The sequence below is a fragment of the Globicephala melas genome, chromosome X (genome assembly GCF_963455315.2).
Source record: "Globicephala melas chromosome X, mGloMel1.2, whole genome shotgun sequence".
Lineage (NCBI taxonomy): Eukaryota > Metazoa > Chordata > Mammalia > Artiodactyla > Delphinidae > Globicephala > Globicephala melas.
This window is the reverse complement of record NC_083335.1, coordinates 88,751,293-88,777,212: the sequence shown is the minus strand read 5'-3', so window position 1 is coordinate 88,777,212 and position 25,920 is coordinate 88,751,293. Positions and strand designations below refer to the sequence as shown.

The 25,920-nt window shown below is 40.8% G+C and overlaps 1 protein-coding gene and 1 pseudogene across 1 annotated transcript in view; one reads left to right on the top strand and one right to left on the bottom strand.

Annotated features, from left to right (window-relative positions):
* The window catches only part of MAOB (monoamine oxidase B), a 111,407-nt gene that overhangs the window by 69,980 nt on the left and 15,507 nt on the right, over positions 1-25,920 (bottom strand). The window lies entirely within an intron of this gene.
* On the top strand, positions 4,578-5,259 carry LOC115841200 (non-histone chromosomal protein HMG-14 pseudogene; annotated as a pseudogene).

Below are 25,920 nucleotides of genomic sequence, written 5' to 3'. Positions count from 1 at the left end.
AAAAATAATTGACGCAAATACCAATGGCTTAAGAAAGTCCCTGCAAGTTTAGGAGGAGGGAATTTTAGGAAACTGAAGAAGAAACTGAGGAGTTGGAGTCTGGCCCGGAGCTGATTAAGATTGTTAAGATGTATAAACAACAAGGTCCTACTGTATAGCACAGAGAACTATATTCAATATCCTATGATAAACCATAATGGAAAAGAATATTAAAAAAAGAATGTACATATATGTATAACGGAATCACTTTGCTGGACAGCAGAAATTAACATAACATTGCAAATCAACAAAACATTCTAAATCAACTATACTTCAATAAAACTTTTTTTATAAATAAAATAAGATTGTTAAGATCTCAAGGGACTCCTTAGTGATGACTGGCAAAAGGACTAATGGTTTGATTAATCAAAGAATAAGCAAACAACGAAGTATCCAGAAGTGCCCCAGCTTACAACAGGGTTGTTTCCCAAGAGTTCATGTTTATGTCAGTCATTTGGAACTCTTTTTTTAAATAAATTTATCTATTTGTTTATTTTTGGCTGAGTTGGGTCTTTGTTGCTGGGCGAGGGCTTTCTCTAGTTGTGGCGAGCGGGGGCCACTCTTCGTTGCGGTGCGCAGGCTTCTCATTGCAGTGGCTTCTCTTGTTGCAGAGCACGGGCTCTGCAGGCGTGCAGGCTTCAGTAGTTATGGCACGTGGGCTCAGCAGTTGTGGCTTGCGGGCTCCAGAGCGCAGGCTCAGTAGTTGTGGCGCACGGGCTTAGTTGCTCCGTGGGATCTTCCCGGACCAGGGCTCGAACCCCTGTCCCCTGCATTGGCAGGGGGATTCTTAACCACTGCGCCACCAGGGAAGCCCCCTTTGGAACTTTTAACACATTTTGCCATAGAACAAAAATATGAGAGATGGTACATTCTCTGGGAAGTCTGGGAATTTTAAAATGCAATACTATTGTGGAAAAAAAATCATAAAGTAGCAGAATTACATTTGCCCTAAGAACACTAGACAGTGTAATTGGCACAGTTGAAACAGGCAATCATTTCCTGACACAATGCAATAACAGCTAAAAAAAAAAACCCCACAGTAATAGCAGCCACCATCATAAAGCATTGAGGATTGCTTTGCTGTGTGAAGAAACAGCATTTCATACATAATGCTCATCGGATTTTCACCACAGTGCTGAGAGGTATTATTATCCTCATTTTAAAAAGAAAAAATGGAGGTTTGGAGACATTCACTGACTTGCCGTAGCTTATACAATTAGTAAATGGCAGGGTCAGGGTTCAGCCCCAAACCTGAACTCTTAGCCACCACCCACGGACCAAAAAGGAAAAATTTTAAATGCAGTAATCTATACACTGATTGATGCAAAGTGTTTTAAAACATTCTGCTCTCCATCTAAATAGAAGAATCTTAAAATATCAGTTTTTCTCTTAAACAGATATTTAATTTTTGCAACTAATTTAGAAACAAGCATATAATGACTTCCTACTTTTAAAAAGCTAATTAAACTTGAGTTTAACATGCAGGATCATTTCACAATGATCATTTGGCAACTTCAGAGGCAGCCCCTATGTGTCCCTGACAGGCCCTTGATAAGATCATCTCATTTGTTACCTCTAAATGGTGCAGGATCCGTAGTATTTTGGCTCAGGGAGTCTCCTTCGGATGGATAAGCAAAGCATGGCGCACCTTACTAATGGTAGACTGAAGCCTAATGCCATGAAATGATCAAAATATTTCATCTCCCTTCCCAGGTAATTCACTTGGAAAATGTTTCATCAAAGTGATGACTATTTCAATTAAATTATTTGGATACTTCAATTTGGATTAGACACTCAAGTTATTTAAAATACCTAAACATCAGTGGTTTGCAGCTTTATTAACATTCTGTGCTTCCAGTTTTGTGCCACGGAAAAGGGCCGAAGAGTAACATACTGTAGGAGACTGAAAAGTACACAGTGCAGGTAACAAAGGGGCCTCTTCTTGCTTTGTCGATATGTCTCATGTCCTTCCTATCAAAACCTGATCTTTAACAGAATTTGTCAGCATTTTCAAATGCGAAGTTAATTGTTTTGAAAACATTATGAAACATCAGTACTTCAATATTACATAAAGACTTTTTCTCAGTTTAAAGTTACCAAAAAAAAGTACCGTGTTAACCGAAACTGAGAAAAAAAATTCACTGTACCTCAAAGCATCTCTACCCTTATAACACTGGTAAACCACATAAGCACTCCCTCAGAAAGGATAAAAGCCAAAAGTATGCAAACAGCCCTCATCACCTCTGTCACTTCTGACAAAGCAAATGGTTTTATGAGAAAATTCTAGAAACAACCAAGTGACCTTCTGATCAAAGAATTGGAATTCTTTGATGTCTCTACAGAGAATGCCTTTTCAGTTATTTAACACAAACATGCACACACAAACAAAAGGGTCTGGGGTAAAAAGAAAAATATCACCAATGTGAGATTAAACTCATTAAAGGAGAGCGGCATTTGTAGGTAGAATTCAGACGTTGATTGTTGAACTCTTCAACACAGAGTAGAGGCAGGTAAAGATATCACTGAAAACAGGAACATTTTATTCCCAATGTTTTACATATAAGAATTTATCCTCCTAACAACTCTATGAAGTGGGCAGATGTAAAAAGAGAAGCACAGAGAGGCCAAGTAATATACCCAAGGTCACACAGCTGGCCAATGGCAGAGCCAGTATTCAAATCCAGACAATCTGACTCCAGATAACAAACATGGCCAGCAGCCTTTACTAAAGGGTGAAACACTGAACGCCTTCCATAGAACATCACGAACCACATAAACATCAGGGTCACTGCTAGCACATTCCATACCTTTGTGTAAATGACAAGAAGGTGTTACAGGGAAGAACAAAATCTGACTGCATGCTGGATCTGTTTCTTTTACTTTAACCTTTGCTTCCCATTGCTTTTGTTCACTAAAAGGATACTGTCTATACATAATGGCCTGCCTCAGGGAACCCTGCCCCTCTCTGTGAATGTTAAACATAAGTGCCTTTGTTCAAGGAAACATCCTGACCCTGTCCACCTGTGAATGGCTGCAAGAAAGAAGAAATTAACACATTCCCTCCCTGAGGCTGGCCATTCCAGGTGATATTTGCAAATGGCCTTTTAACCTTACTTCCTCACCTCCTCCCCCTCTTTGTTCTATAAGAGAAACTGGCATCCAGACCCCATAAGATGGTTCTTTTGTGACACTAGTCTGCCATCTTCTTGGTTTGCTGGCTTTCTGAATAAAGTCGCTATTCCTTTGCCTCAACACCTTGTCTCCCGATTTATTGGCCAGTTGAGCGGTGAGCAGAGCGAGCTTGGACTCCGTAACAAAGGCACACACTCATGGCAGGTGAATTTCAAAAAGGCATCCTTTCTTCGGGTGAAGGCAGCTCACATCGGTGCTTGGCTAGCAGTGTGGGCTGGATTACAACCCCTCTTTCATGGCATCAGCCTGAAGCTTATGCCATGGCCTTGAAACTCAGAAAACTTATTTCCTGAATGATAAGAATTTAATTATCTAGTCTGTGTCCTCGATGCCAGTACACAGTTGGCACTTACATGTTTGTTGAATGTATTCATTTAATACCCTGCAGCAAAGATGACATTTAATTACTTAGTCAATAAATAAACAAATGGCTGAAATGGTGTCTATATAAACATAATATATTTAATATAGTATAGGAAGCTAAAATATTGACACACGTTGAAACTGGTTTCTTCTCGTCACACCGGAAATGGTAAAGGGATACCCTTGACTTCTTCAAAGAAAAAGAGCTGGAAAGAAAGCCAGCTAACCAATTATAATAACCACCTTATATTTGTACAGCACTACAGTTTCCAATATTCACACACATTAAGTTCTTAACAATAAGCCTTTGAGGCTCTCACTGTTATTCCAATTTTTCAGATTAGAAAATGGAGTCTGGGAGAGATTCAAGAGCTTGCTCAGCGTTACACAACTAGCGATGTCAGAGCTCGGTCTAAAATCCGGCTCTGTTTTTGTGAACTGTGTGTTCTTCATTAGTCACATTACTTCCTGTAACATACAAGGGCCAATGTTGTTAAAAAAAATTCTCAAAGCATGCCGAGTTTTAAAAATAGAATATTTCTTTATTAACTTTCTTGGAAAGACTATATTGATAAAAACCACCTGGAGTCTGTCAGTGCCCAAAACCCTGGGACCAAGACATTTACAGGGAGCTCTGAAGACATTTAGAGCGTCGCAGTGCCCTCTAGGATACCGCCATTGAACTACTCATTAAGAGGTGCTTTGGGCCCCGCCCCCTCGCCTGGGTCTGGGGCCCTGCCAGACGGCGGGCGGGTAGGGGCGCCCAGAGCGGGGGCGGGGCTCAGTGGTCGAGTGACGGCCCGCCTCACCTATTCGGGGCCCGGGCCGCGGCGCAGTGGGCACCGTAGCCAATGGGCGGGGGGGGGGCCCGGCCGACAGGGAGAGGGAGCTCGCTGCTGGGGGACAAGGGGGGAGGAGGGGGCGGGCTCCCAATCCGGTTCCATCCGGTTCTCCTACCGCCCCCGCCGCGGGTCGCAGCAGCGACCAAGCAGCCTAGCTTCGCGAAGGCTCTCGGCGCGCCGCGGCCCGCAGGCACCCGGCTCGCGCCCGCCCCGCCGCCACGATGCCCAAGAGGAAGGTCAGCTCCGCCGAGGGGGCGGCGAAGGAGGAGCCCAAGAGGAGATCGGCGAGGTTGTCAGCTAAACCGACTCCTGCAAAAGTGGAAACGAAGCCAAAAAAGGCGGCAGGAAAGGATAAATCTTCCAACAAAAAAGTGCAAACAAAAGGGAAAAAGGGGAGCAAGGGAAAACAGGCTGAAGTGGCTAACCAAGAAACTAAAGAAGACCTGCAGAAAATGGAAAAACTAAAAATGAGGAGAGCCCAGCTTCTGATGAAGCAGGAGAGAAAGAGACCAAGTCTGATTAATATCACACACCTGGTCCTATCAGTGGTCCCTGTTTCCCTTCTTGTACAATCCAGGGGAATATTTTTATCAACTATTTTGTAAACGCAAGCTTTTTAGTAGCTCTAGAAACATTTTTAAAAAGGAAGGAATCCCACCTCATCCCATTTTTTAAGTGTAAATGCTTTTTTTTAAGAGGTGAAATCATTTGCTGGTTGTTTATTTTTTGGTACAACCAGAAAATAGTGGGATATTGAATATGGGAGGCTTTGATTGTCTTGGGTGTCAGCTTAACATTCCACAGATGGAGGGTAGCTTTTCTATCCTATAATACAAAGCACACTAAATGGCAGTTTGGAGTCAGTTGTGCATTTAATGTCTTAAACACTTTAAATTACTTCTCTTCCCACGTTGTTTTTGGTAGAATTGTTTCCTCAAGCAAACCACTGACCCCTTGGTCTTGGCTCTCCTGGGCAGAATTTTGTGCACTCTGTAACATCTTTGGTCGTGGTAGTCCAGTTCTTCTAGTAACTGTTAATGTGCTGTGAACGATTGACAATTTGAGTATGTAGTGTATGTGATATTAAATTGTGAATTAGTGGGACTTAACGATGTAACAGCATATCAATATTTGAAGATATTGGTACTTGATATCCTGTGATGGAAAATCTGCCCCCAAATTTTAAGCTGGAAAGTCACTGGAATAACTATTCAGAAAAGAATCACAACTACATGATTTTTTAGGTTTTTGGTACGTATGTTGAGAATTGTGTACAAAGTGAAATGTCTGTGTACCGATCCTCAAAACAACCAATAAAATCTCAATTATGAAAGAAAAAAAAAAAGAGGTGCTTTGGCCAAACAGTTCCTCCTCAAGTCCAGGCTAACTCCTCTTCCCTGAGAACGCACCGATCACAACTTTCCTGAAAACTGAAACAACACATGATATAAACCAAACATATCAATGTGTATGTACTATCACTTTGATCACTGAGAAGCAAAGTCTAGAATTATGTTATTCACATCTTGTCCCCAGATATGAAAAAGACTCCAAGCCCTCTTGGAAGCCCTTTGCTCTGTTTTCTCTTAGACAGTCAAAATATACAACACAAAAACAAATGGCAATAGCTTCTAAAATAAAGAAGACCTTTGCTGAAGCCTCAGGCCATGTGATGATTTATGCTCTTGAAAAGGAGAAAAAAAACATCAAGCTTTCATGAGTTGCCATAGAAACCTTTCTCCAGATGCGGCTGCTTCTGAGATACTACAATGAGACTGCCTTCCAAGGCCTTTCAAAATACATTTAAAACCATAAAAATTGTTTCATCACGCTTTACATGTAAATTATTGCATTTCCCTAAAATGTCAGCAATCATAATGAGCCTCGTTTCATAGCCAAGCTCTTGTCTTTTTTTTGTCGTGTGAAAGGAGTGGGTTCTCTTTCGTGTATTATAATCATGGTAGACAAAATTTGTTTCTGCTTGACCTCAGTATGGTCTCCCATGAAAAAAGGAGACAAACCCAGGGCTTCCCTGGTGGCGCAGTGGTTGAGAGTCTGCCTGCCGATGCAGGGGACGTGGGTTCGTGCCCCGGTCCGGGAAGATCCCACATGCCGCGGAGCGGCTGGGCCCGTAAGCCATGGCCGATGAGCCTGTGCGTCTGGAGCCTGTGCTCCACAACGGGAGAGGCCACAACAGTGAGAGGCCCGCGTACAGCAAAAAAAAAAAAAAAAAAAAAAAAGGAGGCAAACCCAGAAATTACAGCCTTGTCTTTCCCAAATTTGTGTGTTATAGTCTTCATTTTAAAAATTGTTATATAAAACTAATCGTTTAATTCACCTTTTGGAAATTCAATGGAATATATATAAATAAACACACACTCCTTTAAGAATACTGTTTTTTAAGTATCGAAAATAATCATATGATGCCACGATAGTTTCCTTGACTGTGATTTAAGGGTGAAATATCTCTGCCCTCCTATGGATTACCAACATGATTTTTATTTTTTATTTATTTATTTATTTATTTTACCAACATGATTTTTAGAATCACAAACATCTTTAAGGTAGAATATAAAATAGAGATCCATTCCCCCTTTGGCTCACCCACTCCCTAGATCTTAGTCTCTGAAAGAGCTGGGTGTTACAAATGCCCAGAAGAGGGTCACAGGCCTGCTGTAGAATACTTTGAACACTTCTTCATTTCAACATCTCCTTTCACCAAAAATGAGATGATTAATTTGGAATTCTAGAAGAACAGAATAAAATGTGGACATTGCCAAGGAAAAGAAATCTGGATGAGATGTGACAAGTAACTGGAAGAAATGAAGTTACAAAGCAGTCATTTGGGAGCCTAGTTTGGAGCCTGGCCCAGGAGTTTTACTTTGCTGCTGAAACACCCTTGTGAGCCAAAGACCAAGGCAGTCAGCGGTGTGCAAGGACCAGAGTAAAAGGAAAAACATAGCCTCATTCAAGGACAAGGCAGAACATTGTCATTCTGTAGAAAAGCTCTATGCCAAATAGGTCTAATGGGCTTTATGACCTTGAACAAGAGTCCCCACCTTTCTGGGCCTCACTTTCCCCATCTGTAAAATAGTGATTAACCCCCTTTCCATTCTGTGATTAATCTACATGAGACAGGACAACAATTTTAATTAACCTGGAATTTCATTATATAGGTGGTGTCTTCATAACTCCAAAGCATTAGCCCAAAGTCTGCCCTGCGGAGCATGAAATTTGAGTGACATCAATAGGTGTTAATAAAAAACATGTGAATTTTGTTATAATAAAGGCATTGTGATAAAAACAAAAAAACCAAAAAAAAACACGTGATTTTTGTGCTTGTTGTACGACAAGAAAATGCAGATGCAAACAAAGCTGGTTAAGGATAGGCGTGCTAAGGTAATTAGAGGCAGGAGGTCCCGATGTCTGTGGCTTCCTTTGAAATGCATCAAAAAAAGAGGGATTGACAGATAAAGAGAGGGATGGATAGATGGATAATACGGAACAAAGCAAATATAGCAAAAATGTTAACTGTACAATCTAGTTGGTAGGTATATGAGTGTATAATTCCTTGAAAATTCTCACAATAAAAAATTCTGGAAAAAAAAAGTTAAATCGGGTGGTCAAAAGGTACAAACTTCCAGTTATAAAATAAATAAGTCATGGGGATGTAATGTACAACATGGTGACCATAGTTAATCAGACTGTATTGTATATCTGAAAGTTGCTAAGAGAGTAGACCTTAAAAATTCTCATCCAAAGAAAAAAAATATTTGTAACTATGTGTGGTGATGTATGTTAACTAGACATATTGTGGTGATCATTTCACAGTATATACAAATATTGAATCTTTATGTTGTACACCTAAAGCTAATATGTCAATTATATATCAATTTTTTTAAATGGCTATAAAATCAAAATTATGAAGATGATTATTTGAAATAATAGGTGGGTTTTCTTAGATTATACATATTTTTAATTGCAAAATACTTAAGGTTTGCCCAACTTAAAGATGAATGGGGCCTCCCTGGTGGCACAGTGGTTAAGAATCTGCCTGCCAATGCAGGGGACACAGGTTCGAGCCCTGGTCCGGGAAGATCCCACATGCCGTGGAGCAACTAAGTCTGTGCACCACAACTACTGAGCCTGCGCTCACTCTAGAGCCCATGCACCACTACTACTGAAGCCCACGCGCCACAACTACTGAAGCCCGTGCACCACAACTACTGAAGCTCGCGCACCTAGAGCCTGTGCTCCACAACAAGAGAAGCCACTGCAATGAGAACCCCGTGCACTGCAACGAAGAGGAGCCCCCGCTCGCCGCAACTAGAAAAAGCCCGTGCAGCAACAAAGACCCAACACAGCCAAAAAAAAAAAAAAAGATGAATGAAGCATTGTTTAAGTACAAATGTTTGCTGACATTTTCTGTATCAACAATGGTTGTTAGTAATATGTTACCAAGCTGCCGTAAAATAAAATAAAAATAAACACACACACAAAAAGTTAAACTGGTTTCTATCCAGCTGGACGTATTGCATACCTCCATCAGGAGTTACTATATACTATTTACATCATTTCTTAGTCTCTATAACTTATTGGGGGACAGGAGATGGAAGTGATTTTCTCAAGGGCAGAAATGTCTCCTTACATATTTTGGGGAATACTACCTAAAGCAACTGGTCCATTTGGTCAATTTGTAGCCATTGTGGCTACAACTGGTGGTGGGTTGGTCACAGAATCCCCTCTCAAAAAAAAACCCTCCTCTCTTCCTCCCTACAAATCAAACATTCTCAACCACACTACTGTCCTTAAGCGCACATTATCAAGGAGTTGATATCCAAGCCTAACGTGCTTCTAGAAAAGAACGAAGCCTAACAGGCAAGGCACCACAGGGGTGGGAAGAGGGTGACTGTAATATACATATTTGGAAAGGGAGCTTCCTGGGAAGGCTGGAAGTGTACTTAGTTCCACCAAGTGAAAAATGGTGAAACAACAGTGTAAGAAACTAGAAGTTTCCCTCTTTCTTCTTCTTTCAAGATATGCAGTGCTGCAGGAAGGCCCATGGGCTACCAGTTTAGAACCTCTGCTCTAAGCTATCTGGACCTCATCTCATTAACAGGGATACGGCTTCAGCAGAGGTCACCATTTTCTTGGGTTCTTACTGATTCGTCAGCTCCTTGCATGGCTTCAAAGATGGCAGCTCTTCCTGTTCCAAAGCAGGGCTCTTCATCAAACCAGTAAGGAAATTCCTAGTTTTCATTATATTTACAATGTAGGGATAACTGACAAACCTGAAACTAATGAATGATCATATCCTATCCATTTTCCCAGGTTTTTTTCTGACTCGTAACTTGGGCCCAGTCATTTGCCCGGGAGTCTGTGTCTGAAACCTGGAATTTATCCTTGAGTTTTCCTGATCCCTTGTCCCATCTTACCCTTAATGCCCTAAAGATCCAGCGTGACTTCACCTCTGCCAACTTTTCTAGCTTTATCCTTCTGCTCCCCACCCTGTACCTTATACTCTAGCAATATTGAATCCCCTCCCCCTGTGGTTCTTTCCATATCCCACACTGTTTAGTGTTTCCAGGCCTTTGTTCTCCTGGGAAAATTTCACTTAATACCATCTCATCCCCCCAAATATAGCTCAGGCTCTAGACAATTTGCCCTACCCAACTGTCTCCCCCAAGGTGTGTTATGAGCCCTGAGTCACAGTTACCATAGCAATGAATAATTTACCCCTTATTAGAGCACCTACAGTAAGAATGAGGAGACCAGGGCTTCCCTGGTGGCGCAGTGGTTGAGAGTCCGCCTGCCAATGCAGGGGACACGGGTTCGTGCCCCGGTCTGGGAAGATCCCCCATGCCGCAGAGCGGCTGGGCCCGTGAGCCATGGCCGCTGAGCCTGCGCGTCCGGAGCCTGTGCTTCGCAACGGGAGAGGCCACAGCAGTGAGAGGCCCGCGTACCGCAAAAAAAAAAAAAAAAGAAAGAAATGAGGAGAACGTGGTGGGCCAGGAGAAGGTAGGCTGAGGCAGAATTTGCATCTAAATCCCCAAGAATATTTTGGGAGCTCTATAATTTTAAACTTTTCACTCAAATTATTTTTGGAAAGAGGCTTTTCCTGTTATTTCATACCAACTGTTTGGAGACAGGTTGAAAGCTCTCCATGTCTGGCCAAAAGCCACCTTGTGGTTTGATAAAAGGCTTCCGGAAAGCCAAAACAAGCTGTCAATGTTTGTGCAGACAGGGCCTCAAATGGAACTCAGATGAAGTTACTTGTATGTTCATTAGGTTCAATTCTTTTTAGGGAAAATTATACTCTCAGAAAGAGTAAAAAAGGATCACTCTAAATCTCAGTGAGAGGTCCTGGACTCAGTTGTTAGGTTAATATCAGAAGAGGACCTGCCACACAAAAATGAACGCTAGTGCCAAAATGTATAGAAAAACAGAATATCTGTTGCTGTCTGGGCAAATTATCTCAGGGGTATCTGTAGCTGGGATCCAGTTTCCTCATTCACTTTAGGACATCTACTCAGTTACCCCAAATCAAAAACAAATTGAGGTGCTTTTAGTCAGAATATCTAGATTTCATTCTGAGCAATGGGCCCCAACCCTTACCAATCCAATTGTCTTAATTAATTCCTTGTGTGAAATTGGCTTTGTATCACTTCAAAAAGGAAACATTCATCTTTCTGAAAAATTAGACATCTCTCATATTCAGGGTCTACCATTGGTTAGGTGATTAAATTTATCCCCTCCTTTAAACCTCAAGTTCCTGACCTGTAAAAGAGTGGAAGTATTTACTCCCTACCTTACCAAGTAGTTGTGAAAAGAAATTGAGGCAAAATATATAAGGCTCTTAGAACATTGCCTGTTGCATGGTACATACTCAACAAATATCTGTTCAATGAACGGATCCAACATCTTAGGAAGTATTTGGCTTTGAAATTGGAAGAATGAGGTTCTGACCCCACTTTGCCTCTTAGGCACTGTGGAATCTTGGGCAAATAACTTCTGAACTCCTCCTAATTCCAATCTGTAAAACAGGGATGTACCTTGCAGGCAGAGTTGAAACAAAGATTATGTGTGCAAAATTACTTGCATATATTGGGCCTGCTGTTGTCATATAGTGATAGGCAGGCTGGGCCTGCCAGGGAATTAATCATGCCTCTGCTTCCTTAAGTTCTACCTCCCCACAAATACTTATTGGCAACTCAAGCCTTTTTATAGCATGTCTCATCAACCTTTGATTCAGTATAGATGATTTATCTATAGACCCACATCTTACAATATTGGCATAACATCCCAGGTTTTATTATTTCTTCAAACTGTGCATCACACAAAAAATGACTGGGTCTTAAACCACCTTCTTTTTAACCTATAACAAAACAAATGGATAAATTGTATCATAGATTGGACAAATGCCCACTGACCATAGCAGAAGAGGTAAAGCAATTTTTTCTCTGTTGATAACATTTTTATCATGGACTTGGAGCAATCTAAGCAGTTATCTTTTTTTTTTTTTTGCGGTACGCGGGCCTCTCACTGTTGTGGTCTCTCCCGTTGCGGAGCACAGGCTCCCTAGCCGCTCCGCGGCATGTGGGATCTTCCCAGACCGGGGCACGAACCCGTGTCCCCTGCATCGGCAGGCGGACTCTCAACCACTGCGCCACCAGGGAAGCCCAGCAGTTAGCTTTTGATTAATCATCCTCGGGGAGAATATTTTAATATCTCTTTTCTAAAATTAAGACTATTATATTTGACAGATACCTTCACGCAATTAAATGAATAATGTTTTTGAACCGTAGTATGTAATTTCCCACTGTCCAAAATGGCTATTTCATGCCTTTTCTTCTTCAACTTCCATGACACCACCTCCCCTGCCCCCAGCCCTCTTCGACTGATGACTCTGCTTCATTTTTTATTGAGAAAATAAAAATATCATCTTTCCATAATAAATCCAGCTATATACCTTCACCTGTGCCTGCATGTGCTGCTTTCTCTACGTCTTATGACTTAAGTGAAGTGGCTTCTTTAAGGAAGTCAACCCTCGCCACTCTCTTGGGATCCTATTCCCCCCCAGGGCTTTGATCCTCTAATCATATACCTTCTTTCCTGCATCATCAATTTCTCCCTCTCTCCTGGATCACTGTCATCGACACACAAACCTGCTCTGGTATCTCTCATCTTCAAAAAACCTAACTGCCCCAATATCTCCTTTTAGCTGCAACCCCTTCCCTCTGCATCTCTTCATAATACTTCTTCAAAGAGTTATCTTCACCCATTGCCTCTATTTCTCCACTTCACTTCAGTCAGGCTTTCATCCCTACCATTCCACCTAGACTACTCTTGTCAAGGATGTCAGTGATTTTCATATTGCAAACCCAGTGGTCCAGTCTGGGTCCTTAGATTAATTGTTCTCTTAGCAGCTTCTCCTCTTGTCCTCCTTCTTATTCTCTCTCTCTCTTTACAACGTCTGTAGGATCTGCCTTAATGTCTCTTTTCTTGGCCGCGCCGTGCAGCTTGTGGGATCTCAGTTCCCCAACAAGGGATCGAACCTGGGCCAAGGCAGTGAAAGCCGAGAATCCTAACCATTAGGCCACCGGGGAACTCCCTTGTCCTCTTTCTTGACCCACTGTCTTCACTTGTTTCTGGGCCACACACTTCCTTGGGTTTCTTCCTCTCTAACTCTGCTTCTTCTCAGACTCCTTTGCTGGATTTTCTCCTCTTCCCAGCTTTTAAATGTTGGAGAGCCCCAAGACTCAGTTCTTGGATCTCTCTCTCTTTTTTTTTTAATCATTCTTGGGTGATCTCACTCAATCTTATAGACTTGAAGCTTCAAGCTTGATATAGAAATTGCCTACTTAATTGTGCCTTCAGCTATTTAATAATCATCTCAAACTTAACATATCTCAAACAGAGGTCTTGAGTCCCCTCCACCAAACCAGTTCTTCTGCAGTCTTTTCCACCTCAGTAATGGTACCACACTTCACCCAGTTGTTCAGGCCCAAATCCAGGAATTATCCTTGTTCTTTTTTCCCCCTGGCCACTCCACCCTCCAATCAATACATCAGTAAGTCAACTCTACCTGAATACAACCATTTCTTAGAACCCATACTGCTACTACCTTGGTCTAAGATGAAAGCATCTCTCCTTTGGACTATTGCAATAGCCTTGCAACTGCAACTGCTTCCACTTTTACTTCTCTGTTTTCAATTTACATAGGGTAGAATATCCTTTAAAGCAAAATCAAATTCAAGACATTTCCCTGTTTCAAATCTTCCAACGACTTACATTGCAAAGAGGTAATCCCACCTCATTACTTAACTTACAGGGCCACATATGAATTCACTCTTGCCTACGTATCTTGCCTTAGTACCCATTTCATCCCACTCCAGCCATGCTGATTTTCCTTCTCTTCCTTGAACACTTCAAAGTTGTTCCCACCATAGGGGCTTTGCATCAATTGTTCCCATCTCCCGTAATACCCTTTTTCCCTGATATTTACATGTTCAACATCTCTGATCTCAGCTTATACCTCACCTCTAAGGAAGAGGTATTCCCTGACTCTGCTCCATCACACCATCTATTTTATTTTTCATGGATTACTTGCCACTGGTAGTACTTTGTATGTATGTATGTAGGTAGGTATTTATTTGGTTGATTTATTGGTTATTTACTGTGTGATCCTCCTCACTAGATTATAAGCTCTGTGAGGGCAGGGTCTTAGTTGTTTTGTTTCCTACTTTATTCCCAGAACCTGGGAGAATATCTGACATGTAGACAGCCTCAATAAATATTTGTTGCTGGCATGAAACAACTCAGACAAGTCAACTAGTTCAGCTGCAAAGAATGAACAGGGGCTCATTTTGCAAAGAACTTACTCTAGTGGGTTCATCAGAATGCATATCTACTCAAAATCTGATGTATCACAAAACTTATTTTAATGTCAGTGTGACCATTTGATCACAAGTGCCCTTTAAAATTTTCAACCCCAACTTTCCTGTTCCAAATATCTTTTTAATTACAAACTTATTCCAAAAAATTTGCAAGGAAAAAAGTGTCAACATAGAAATGGAGTCTTCCACCTGGAGAAGGATTCATACAGGTCTCCAAATATCAACAGTACAATGTCAGCTCCACAACCTGCCTGCCTCACATCTAAAGGCTACAGAGTTTCCTTTAATCAATAACATAGTCTGGGCACCCATCAGAAAACTAAACTATTTCCTCAGCCGAAGATCACTTGAGCATCTGATATTTTAAAAAGGTATTTTAAAGGCTTTGTTAATTATGAATTCCTCTGGGGCATTTAAATCTTAAGTCTGCACCATTAGGTTGTGGAACAGAAAGGTACCTGGTCTATGTTGTACCAGCTACTTACAGAAATTTCTTATACATTAAATGTGTTTTAATATTATGCTCTAGCTGAAATTGTGTGTGTGTGTGTGTGTGTGTGTGTGTGTGTGTTTAACTACCTTAAACAAACTCTGTACTCACAAGCTTTGGGCATAGCACCAAGTTGTAATACCAATCTGCATTCCAAGTTGAAAGGTGAAACCACCTCTCATTAGAGGTGGCTTCCATCTTGTTAAAAGGAGGTGTAATCCAGACCTGGGGGTCCTCTGATCCTTGACAAATTCCTCCTAGACAAAGGAGCAAATGGAACTGAAAATGCCAATGTCAACACTTACACCCACAATTGCAAATATACATTTAACAGCCTTTAGTAACAAAATTCTCAATCTAGAAAGTTATGCTGTGATGTTCTGTTCTTCTGTGCCCCCTTGTCCAGCTGAATTTCTGTTTGATTCAATGAGTCTATTTCTGGGGCTGCTCTACTCTGTGTATATCCTTGTGTGGGTCTCCATGTACGTTCTTAGCTTAGTCTTACTATGTCCATCTGTATCTCACACTTCCCCAGTTCCTTCTGTCTCTCATGACTGACCCAACTACAAAGCCAATAGTTATCTATTTTCCCATCTGTTGACCTTGGCTGGAAATACATAAGTGATTTGGGAGTCATCTTAGCACAGGTGAAGTTTGAAACTGCTACGTTCCCCTGGGGGTTTGTAAAAGTAGCAGAATCACAATACAAGTTTTGCATAGAATAATACCACAAGGAAAACATGTTCAAGGAAGTCTACTTATTGGACTAAACCATTTTAATTGCAGCATCAGAATCATCCCGTGGCTTTTGGCCAGACACCTGGGTGTGAAATCTGTACATTGGAAGGGGTCGAGAAGCTCACAGAAGACTACCTGCATTAGAAGGGCATAATCGTTCTCAAAGAGCATTTAAACATCTTGGTTAAAGTTTTTAACTGTAACCAAGAAACATGTAAATACTGGTTTATTCAAAAAGAAGAATAGATTCCACCCCAGATTCTAACCACAAATGAAGAAAAAAGAGAAATAAAAATAGCCCTCCCAGAAAATGTAATTGACTAATACACACAAGAAAAATGTTCAACTTTCTAGTAATTAAAAACAACCATTTTCACCTCTCAATTTGAGAAACTGAGAAATACCATTTTCACTTGCAATCTGAGAAAGATTGTAAAAAAAAGGATGATATTAAAGGCTGTCAACAATGTGATGAAACAAAGCTGGCTAGAATAGTAATTGGTAAAACATTTGAGAGAAGCAATTTGGCAGTATCTGTCAAAAACTTTAAAGTATCCATATCTTTAAATTTGAAATTATTACTTTATGATTCAATTCCAAGAAATAATATCAAATGTGGAAAAATATCATTCCTAAAGATCTTTAGTGCAGTGTCGTTTATAATAACAGTGCACACACATAATACATAATGTCCAATAATCTGGTATCAGTTAAGTAAGCTATGGTAAGCTTATTTGATATTAAATTGTGTTCATAAAGACTGTAATAATGTGGAAAATGCTTATGTTTTAATATCAGGTGAAAAGATATAAAATTGTGTTTGTTCTATGACTATAAATATAAATGTGTGACGCACACACAGAGAAAACAAACAAATGCATGAAAAAAGGCTGAAATAAAATATACCCAAATGTTAAGAGTGGTTGTCTTTGGATGATAAGACTTGAAAATAAACTTATGATAATAATTCATCCAGAATTAGTAAAAAAAAATTATTAGTTGTGATGAGTAGTTTCATTTACTGGGCTATTTCCAGGATTCATTGTATAAATGATTGACTTTTTGTTATAAATTTATACTTTTTAGAGACCTAAAATTAAGCACTTAGAGTTACATAATTGCAAAACTTCTCTGTAAATCAGTCTGCCTTTATATTGTCACTAACCTTCCCTATTTCAGAAAAAAATTGTATGCAAGTAAATTGACAAAAGTGCTTTCCCAAAGCTGTACATCAAATCTAATAAAAATAAACTCAACTACTTGAAGTTTTATGAAATTTACTTCAATTACAACCTAATGATGACAGTGGGGAAAAGAGCGAAGGATGTACATTATTTTTTCAAGGCTCAGGAGCTGTTTCCCTTAATTGCTTTTTCTTTGAACACCACCAATACATCTTTATTAGATTACCCTGTAAATTTTGGAACTTAATGACATTGTTTATATTGTGCTTTCTAAACTGACGAATACAATGCAATTATCGCTCACCCATTAAGGGATTGAATTTGGCATCAAGATCTGTATTCCAGGCTCACAGGCCAACTAAAATGCCCCAACGTTCATAGGAAAATTGCTACTAAGGAAAATACTTATTATATGTTAAATATACTACTTAAATATACACATAAATATATTCATGTAAATATACACATTTTATATATAAGCATATACTTAAATACACCAGTAAGTATTTTCTTTGGTCAGGGTTTTCCTGTGAATGTTGGGGCATTTTGCCCCAAGGATCTATCTCTTCCAGTCCCAACCATCTGGGAAAAGCATACGGGAGAAGCAGGCAGCTTAGCTGGTCAAGCCCCTCCTGTCTCCTTCCAGTTTCCTGGACTAATACAGTCAACTTCTCTTCCCAGAAGGCAACACAAAATACCATCTTTCTAGGTGCATCCACTACGTGGTATCCAGAAAATCACTGAAGATGACATTTTAAAATCTTAGGTATAGAGAACAGACTTGTGGTTGCCAAGGGGGGTAGGGGAAGGATGGATTGGGAGTTTGGGATTAGCAGAGGCAAACTATTATACATAGAATGGATAAACAAGGTCCTACCGTATATACAGCACAGAGAAATATATTCAATATCCTGTGATAAACCATAATGGAAAAGAATATGAAAAAGAATATATAACTGAATCACTTTGCTGTACAGCAGAAGTTAACACGTTATATATATAATATATATGTTATATATATTATATATATGTTAAATTATATACATTATAAATGATATATATTATATAAATTTTAAAAAATCTTAGGAAGATGATTCTCAAAAGGTTAAGCATAGAGTTACCATATGACCCAGCGATTCCACTCCTAGGTATCTAACCAAGAGAAATGAAAACATTTGTCCACACAGAAATTTGTACATGAATGTTCATAGCAGCACTATCACTATCCACGATAGCCCCAAAGTGGAAACAACCCAAATGTCCATCAACTAATGAAGAGATAAACAAAATGTGGTCTATCCATACAATGAAATATTATTCAGCCATAAAAAGGAATGAAGTATTCATACATGCTACAATGTGGATGAGCCTTGAAAACATTATGCCGAGTGAAAGAAGCCAGACATAAAAGTCATTTATGGTATGATTCCATCTATGTGAAATGTTCAGAACAAGCAAATATCCAGAGATAGAAAGTAGATTAGTGGTTGCCAGGGGCTGAGGGTAGGCGGGTAGTGATGGTGGTGGTGGTGATGGGGAATGGAGAATGACTGCAAATGGGTGCAGGATTTCCTTTTGTGGGGCCAAAAAAACTCAAAAGTTACATTGGGGTCATGATTACACAACCCTGTGAATATATTAAAAACCATTACACTGTACACTGGAAGTGAGTGAATTGTATGGTATGTGAATTGTATATATCAACGAAGCTGTCATTTAAAAACTTTAAGAAGATGAAATTTTAGAACTCGATAAGGTTTACAATTATTATCATTCCTTTTTAAAGTTATGTTGAGTTTTTTTTTTTTAACATCTTTATTGGGGTATAACTGCTTTACAATGGTGTGTTAGTTTCTGCTTTATAACAAAGTGAATCAGTTATACATATACATATGTTCCCATATCTCTTCCCTCTTGCATCTCCCTCCCTCCCACCCTCCCTATCCCACCCCTCCAGGCGGTCACAAAGCACCGAGCCAATATCCCTGTACCATGCGGCTGCTTCCCACTAGCTATCTACCTTACTACGTTTGTTAGTGTGTATATGCCCATGACTCTCTCTCGCCCTGTCACAGCTCACCCTTCCCCCTCCCCATAACCTCAAGTCCGTTCTCTAGGAGGTCTGCGTCTTTATTCCTGCCTTACCCCTAGGTTCTTCATGACATTTTTTTTTCTTAAATTCCATATATATGTGTTAGCATACGGTATTTGTCTTTTTCTTTCTGACTTACTTCACTCTGTATGACAGACTCTAGGTCTATCAACCTCATTACAAATAGCTCAATTTCGTTTCTTTTTATGGCTGAGTAATATTCCATATGTTGAGGTTTTAATGAAAGATGTTGTAACAGGTGTTGTCCATGCACCACCCCCCTACGTCCCCTCCTCATTCGTTTCTACTTAAGCCCCTGACTGACTCTTCCTCACAACTCAGTGGGGATAAATGAGGAGTATCCTCCACTGTCTCCCCCGGGGTCCCCAGCAGGATTGAGCTCCAGTCACTCACAGTGGAAACAGGCTTGAAAATTCATCCTTTTTGACTTCCTTACCTCCTCTAGGCTTCCAAACCCCTCTGGGGTTTGCTGGGATCACTTCCCAAATAAATGACTTGCACTCACATTCTGTCTTAGGGTCAGCTTCTAGGGGAACCCAAGCCAAGATACATGCTACCCTTTCTTCCCTTCTCAAACAAAAGCCATATCTTGCCCCACTAGAAAGATCTAGAATGATGATAATTGGTCAAGTTATTAAAAGAAAAAACAGAAATAGATTTAGAATTAGATCTTGTTGACTCGGTTTTACAAATAATGCCGAGTTTCCTTCAACTGCCATAATAACTACAGCCCATCTTTACATACCAGGCTGCATGGGAAATGTGGTGGCCTTTGGAGCAGGGGTCTCTGGAGCCACTGTCTTCCCTGGGGTTCCAACCAGAGGATTCTGAGACCTCAGCCTACAGGTGTAGAAGGAGCACCTCCCAGTGCAGTGCTGTGGATGGGGCGACTGCAGCGTGTCCAGTCCATGGAAACAGCAGCAAGGGCTTCAGGGGATCAGAGCAGGGACACTAGAGCTGGCAGAGACTAGCAGATGGAAGGTTCCAGAGTCAGCCAAGTTTTGGTGAGTAGGGAACCCTACTGTCCTCTGGGGTTCAGTTAGCATGATGGCCCTACTCAGAGGGACAGAACAGCAGACGCCATGGAAGCACTGCCACCAAAGTACTGAAAGCTTAAAATTGGAAACTTTGTTGGTACTCCTACATGTTGAATTCTTGCTGAAAAGTTTGGTGGGAATACTCAGGTCGTTTCTGAGAACGATGAACTAATTGTGTTCCTTAGCAAAAACCCACCAACTAACAAACTAAAACCTCATGATGAACAGAATAAATGTATGACTGTTTCATTTTTAGTATTATATTTTCCAAAGTATACCATCCTCCTAGTTTATATATATATTTTTAAATTAATTAATTTATTATTTATTTTTGGCTGCATTGGGTCTTCGTTCCTGCATGAGAGCTTTCTCTAGTTGCGGCGAGTGGGGGCTACTCTTCGTTACTATGCACAGGCTTTTCATTGCGGTGGCTTCTCTTGTTGCAGAGCACGGGCTCTAGGCCCGTGGGAGGGCTTCAGTAGTTGTGGCACACGGGCTTAGCAGTTGTGGAATGAGGGCTCTAGAGCCCAGGCTCAGTAGTTGTGGCGCACGGGCTTAGCTGCTCTGCAGCATGTGAGATCTTCCCAGACCAGGGCTCGAACCCGTGTCCCCTGCATTGGCAGGCGGATTCTTAACCACTGCACCACCAGGGAAGCCCCCTAGTTTATATTTTTAAAGATGGGCCTGTTCTGAAACTCTGGGAACCAAATGCATTTCAGAACTTCGAATTTTTCAGATTTTAGAGTGACAAAACAGTACGTAGGTGTATATTATGTAATAGTCCTAATGACAACTGGGACAACCACTCTGAGATCACCTGCATTATGATGTCTGCAGTAAAACATATGACTAATAGCAAACCAGACACATCAGTTCTGGTCAGCTCTTACTGAAAGCTCCTGAAAATACTTTCAATTTTCAGAGCTCTGGGTGTTTGGGAATTGCAGATAAGGGACTGTGGCCTATATTATGGTAGATTAGAGTCATAGCTGTCATCAAATAAGTGCTGAGCACATGGATGTTGAAAATGGGACAAGAAGACTCAGGGAAAACGAGGACATTCCCTTCATTAAAAATATAATTTTGCCAGCCAACTAGGTGGTTTAATAGTTACTAACCAATCATCAGAAGAGCTAAACAGACATTTCTCCCCAAAAGATATACAGATGACCAAGAGGCACATGAAAAGATGCTCAACATCGCTAATTATTAGAGAAATGCAAATCAGAACTACAATGAGGTATCACCTCACACCAGTCAGAATGGCCATCATCAAAAAATCTACGAACAATAAATGCTGGAGAGGGTGTGAGTAAAGGGAACCCTCCTACACCGCTGGTGGGAATGTAAATTGGTATAGCCACTATGGAGAACAGTATGGAGGGTCCTTAAGAAACTAAAAATAGAACTACCGTATGTTCCAGCAATCCCACTCCTGGACACATATACAGAGAAAACCATGGTTCGAAAGGATACATGCACCCCAATGTTCACTGCAGCACTGTTTACAATAGCCAAGACATGGAAGCAACTTAAATGTCCATTGACAGATGAATTGATAAAGAAGATGTGGTACATGTATAGAATGGAATATTATTTACCCACTAAAAAGAATGAAGTAATGCCATTTGCAGCAACATGGATGGACCTGGAGATTATCATACTAAGTGAAGTCAGACAGAGAAAGACAAACATCATATGATAGCGTTTATGTGAGGAATCTAAAAAAAATGATACAAATGAATTTGTCTATAAAACAGAAACAGACTCACAGACTTACAGAACGAACTTATAGTTACAGGGGGAAGGATGGGGTGAGGGATAGATTGGGAGTTTGGGACTGACACGTACAGACTGCTATATTTCAAATAGAGAACCAACAAGGACCTACTATCTAGCACAGGGAACTCTGCTCAATATTCTGTAATAACCTAAATGGGAAAAGAACTTGAAAAGAATAGATACACATATATGTATAACTGGAAAAAAAATGAACCCTGTTACTTGGGGAAAAAATAGTTACTAACCCATCATAATAACTACATTAAAGTAACTCAGAAAAGAGGGATAACACAGAGGGGTCCAAATGAAATTTAAAACCCAAAGTTCTAAATTTGGTTCTCAAAGAAAGGCTTAATTAGCCAATCAATATTTACTGTGAACTTATTAGGTGCAAGCACTGTGCTAGGTGGTGAAAAAGACAGAGTGTCTGCACTCCTGGAGTTTATCCCAGGGAGGGCAGGAAAGGTATAAGACAAGGTGCCACAGGAAGGAAGAACTGGGGGTGCAGTGTAGTTTGTGGGAAAAGCTATCAGATAAGGAGACCCTCCCCCTAAAAAGTAAGTTTTAAAATAAACTCTGAAAGATGATCAAGAGTCACCAAAGTCGTAGGTAGGAAGGAGGAAAACGGAGCAGGACCCCATGGTCCATGACCCCCATGTCCTCGACCTGCCTTTTGTCTGTGGAAAAACTTTAGCCAAAGAATAAGTTTAGTCAGAGAAGTGAGAAAATGCAGAAACAAAGGAAAACAGTCCAACAAGACTAACTAATAATAGTCTAGTCATTAAAAATAGTCAAGGACCTTTAAAGTTCCTCCTCAAGGGCTATAGATAATATTCAGAGCCATATTTTTTGAGCTGTCTTATAGATACCAAACCCCCAACAGGTGGAAGAAGTTAACCACATGATGACCAGACTGGAGCCATGACATAAGCAGCCACAATTCTGAGAGCTGGCCTCAAAGATATATGAACAAACCGACCTTGGAACTAAAGACTAACTGTACTTAAAACAATCAAGACCACACTGGTCAGACCACCGCATGACCAATTTCAAGATGACTGTCAGAGCTGACTGTGCTGTTTCTGCATGTGGCCCCCTCCCTCGGCTTATAAAAGTTCTTGCCCCCTGATTGTCAGTGGTGGGGGAGTCGGCCTTTGGACAGGACTCTGCCCTTCCCTCCCACCCCTGCTTGCCGGCCTCCGACATAAAGCAAACTTTCCTTTCCACCAACCTTACCTCTTTACTGGCTTTCGAGAGGTGAGCAGCCAGACCCCACTTTCAGTAACAGTAGGAGAGCTAGGAAGAGATCCACATGAAGAGCAAGTGCAAAGGCCAGAGACCATAGAGAACATGGTAGATTATTTGAGAAGTTGAAGGTGGGCCAGTGTGGCTACACAGTGAACAGAAGAAGTCATGGGAGATTGGGCTTCCATTGTAGGGAGGGCTCAGGTCTGCAGTGTGTCTGGGCCACAGTCATCATTTCGGACTTGATCTTGGGTTTAATGGAAGGTTGCTAAAGGGTCTGAAGCACACAAGTAACCTCATGAGATTTATATTTTAGAAAGATGATCCTTCCAGGAGAAAAGTCTGGAAGGATACGTGCCAGGCTGTCAACACAAGTCACCTCAGAAGGGTTGGGATGGGATAAAGGCCGATGGGTAGTTAGCTTTTGTCTTTGAACAACTTTGTTTACATCACTTCTGACAATAAATTTTTGTAACTTAGAAACATCAAATTTGTGCTTTCCCCACTAAAAACAAATTATTCTTCCTTTAGTGTAAGAAAGGACTGGATGGATGAACCTTGAGGACATTATGCCAAGTGAAAGAAGACAGACACAAAAGGACAGATAGTGTATGATTCCACTTATATGAAGTTCCCGAGTAGTCAAATTCATAGAGGCAGGAAGTAGTATGGAGGTTACCAGGGGTTGAGCGGAGAGAGGAATGGGGACAGAGTTTCAATTTAGGTTGATGACAAAATTCTGGAGATGGATGGTGGTGACGGCTGCACAACAATATAGATGTACTTACTGCTACTGAATTGTACACTTAAAATGGTAAATTTTACGTTACATATATATTTTTTCACAGTAAAAAAAGGAAAAAGAAAAAGAGTGGACTGGAGAAGGGCTGGACCAAATGACGGGACTTAAACGAGCAGACTCAGAACTATAGCGGTCCCACGTGTGGAACCCCAGGTCTGGAGGGACACGGAGACGGTGAGGTGGACAGATCCAAGCTATATTTTGCAACTAGGACTTTAGGAATAAGAAAAGAAGAAAGTATCTAATATCCAAAAGCAGACCCTGAAACAAGGAGTTGGATGCCACTAGTTTATTTGGGAGGTGACCTAAAAGAAGCCCCGGTAGGACTCTGGGGAGATGAAACAAGGAAGGGAAGGTAGGCAGTAAAGACACAGCATCTAGCAGGCTGTTATTGTGGGCAACTGGGGCTTGATCCCACTCGAGACCTCTGGGAGACTGTGCAGAACATACCTTAGTGATTCCAACTAAGAGGGGATTGGTTGATCATGTCAGTCTTAGGAAGACGGCTGTTCCTGGGGGCATTAACCCCGCCCCACTGCTGGCCTGTCCTGAGTGGAAGCCCTTATGGGTTCCAGTGGCCAGAGAAAGCCCTCAGGCATAGACTTGCAGCACTCAGTAGCCGTAGGTCCCTGTATATGGGAATGGGTGCCGAGGGGAGATGGCGGGACCCCTCCAACGTCTGCTACCAGTGTCAAGGGTCTTGACTTGAAAACTGGTCTGAAGGTGATTCTGTTTCCCAAAACAGGGAACACTGGAGGTGAAGCGTGTAGGTGCTGGCACAGGAGGCTGAAGGAGCAGCTAGAGAAAGAGGAGGGAAGCATGAAACGGTGGGATCATGGGAGTGATGAGAAGTGATGGTTTAAAATGCCTGGTTAACACATAGCACGAGAAGCTGAAAAATCTTAGTGGGAATTCTTCTAGAAAACAGTATTAGTTAAATAACAGGTTATAGGACCCAAACACCCTTATACTGTGCTGTACCACAAGGCTCAGATGCCAGACAGAGGAAACAATACTCAACCAGACAAGTAACAGTGTGAGAGAAATAAAAGCTTTCAATGTGTTTCCACGCTCCATCTATTTCTGACTTTCCGCTTCATGTAAAATTGTACAAATCAATACTGCACATACCACCTTATAGGAAGGATATATTTGTGGAGGGAAAAAACCCCTAATATTGCCTTTCTTATATTTACGGAATTATATGTAACCAAGGTCCTTTAGAAATACCAGGCAGATACTGTATTTTTGTTACTATATTTTGCACGTGTTCTTCACACAGATGCAAAGGTTTTAGTGGCAAGATTGAATAAGCTCTCACTTTACAAATTACTTGTAACTTGAAAAATGCAGGCATCACTTTTCATTGTCATTGAGGTCTTCATCCATTGTATTTAAAAAATATTGAAAAATAATGCCAAGAATTTATATATAGAATGCATGATTTGAAGAGTGGTTTAAATTCTAATTGCTCATACTTTTAAAAACCCCTATTTTTCTATGAAAAAGTATTCAAATATCTTAACACACACATATATTCATTGGAAATTTACAATTCACTAATGCTTTGAATTTTAGAGATTGGTTTTAAACTTGCTCTCATGCAATCTTTAAACCTATAAATTCCTGTCAAAGGAATTCATCTATGGGAAAGGAAGCCATATTTAAAAAATATCTGTTTACTGAAATACACCTTTTAAAAGAACACAGGAGAAAAAAAATGCTCTCTCATTTCCATCAGCTTCTCATAGTATTCTGTTCACAAATAAAGTCCAGAAATAAAGCAAGCATAAGCCCCAGATGATTTTTCTTTTGCACATAAAATGTTTTTGCCTCGCCTGCCTTGCAGTCAGCTCAACCTCTTTGTACTTTTCCGCATTTCTCAGACCTGTCCACTGGAAGCGCAATATTGTGGACCAGCAGACTGATTTATCTACAGAAAACTCATTTCCCTCTGGACATATTCTTCACGAAATCAGAGAGAAAGGAACAAGGGGAGAAAAGCAGATCACAGGCAGTGTATTTTGGATGTTCTGCCTTTTATCGACTAGGGCGACCCATGTGATTTCCTTTCAGATTGTGGCCGTTCCCGCATGCAACCCGATTTCTGACGACAGAAAAGGCATTTGTGATGTTCTCCGTACCCCTCCTAAGCCCAGAAGTATCACACCATCTATGAGTAAGACTAAAAAAGGTA